Consider the following 1,561-nt stretch of genomic DNA (forward strand, 5'->3'; position numbering starts at 1 on the left):
TCCTATTCGAGGGATTTTTAATTACGAATAGTGCGTCGTCCCTGTATAATCCACCTTCCAGGTCTGGGAATTCCTCCTGTATGTAGGAGAGCAGATAAATTCCCACTAAGTCACTTATCTGAGCTGAATCCGGGGCTCCCATGGTGATATCGAAGGAGTTTGGGGAGTCTTTACGGACCCAGAGCTTATTATCAAAACTTATAATAGATTTTCTAGCTTCAAGTATTACATTAATTTCTTTCCTAGTTAGCTGTGAGTTGTTTTTGGCAAATATTAGGGCACTATTTAATATCGTGGGGTTAATTGAGGAGTAGTAGTCTACTATGTCTATCTGTATGAATTTGTAGTTACTAGTGTTCTGTATTTTGGAGAACCAGTTTAGGGCTTCGTATGTGTTAGACCATAATTCGAGGGAGAGTTTACTTTTTTAGCGTAGGGATGTACTTATCTAGTATTAGCTTACTTAATTTACATAGGTCTGATCTATTTGGGCATATTAATCTAACTTTAGTGTCTGTAAGGAAGTTGGGTTTATGGTCTTTTAAATTGATTCTAGGTCTAAGTGATATAAATGGTTCAGTTTTTTCGGCTAAGTTATAGTCTAACATGATGTCCTTGGCTGCTAAGTTCATGGACCGTAAGGTGCTATCTGGTGTTACTTTATATTTTTTTGTAATTTCTTTGTGTAGGAGTTGGTGGTATAAGCTGATGTCCATAGTATAAGAATTTCTAGTTTTGTCCGAGTGGATAATAATTCCATTCTGGGATTTTAACTTGTGCAGTAGGTCCTTAAGGTATCTTTGGTAATTATTCCTTAGTGGGTGTCGCTTGAATTTGATGTTTTTGATGGTGTTCCATATTTCGTTTTCAAATGCTTCTAAGTGGTTGTTTAGTGGAGGGGTTTTCTTGGTCCTAAAGGTTCCTTTGGTGAGTTGGTTATTATCTCTGTGGTGGTGTGGCTCATTATGGGCATTTTTATCATGGAATAATGCCTTCCAACGCAGTCGATGGGTGAAGTCAATTATTTTGCTGATAACTTCTTTAAGGTATACATTCCTGGGTGGTATTGGTATGTCCTTTAGAGATGCTTCTATTAGTATCTGCTCCATTTTTCAGTATGCACCTGTTTAAAGCTGGCTAAGGCAGTCTTAGTCAGAGGTATGTGAATATGTAAATGATAGGCTTGCCTCAATCCTTCAGGGGTAGTCTGAAGCATCGAAGCAACCAGCGGATGTTTAAATTCGGAGGCACTCCTGGGAATCACCTGTGCGGGTACCGTCTTGGTTAGAGGGCATCCAGAGGCAGGTAATTTATTGTTTAAACCGTAGTTTATAATTATATTTATGTGGAGAATGGAGCAACAAATACAAGAAGAAGCAATTCTGTTGGGCTAGTTAGCCATTGTTTTATTATGTGGAGTTTATGTAATGAGTCATTGTGGATGTTATGCAATTAGTCATTTACGCACGTTTCAATCTGGTCAATGGTTTGGCAGATCTCTTCAGAATGTTGAGGAGTATGTTAAGAGTTCATGGTGTGAGAGATGTAGGAGAAGTGATTA

The sequence above is a fragment of the Octopus bimaculoides genome, chromosome 14, assembly GCF_001194135.2.
Source record: "Octopus bimaculoides isolate UCB-OBI-ISO-001 chromosome 14, ASM119413v2, whole genome shotgun sequence".
NCBI classification, from domain to species: Eukaryota; Metazoa; Mollusca; class Cephalopoda; order Octopoda; family Octopodidae; genus Octopus; species Octopus bimaculoides.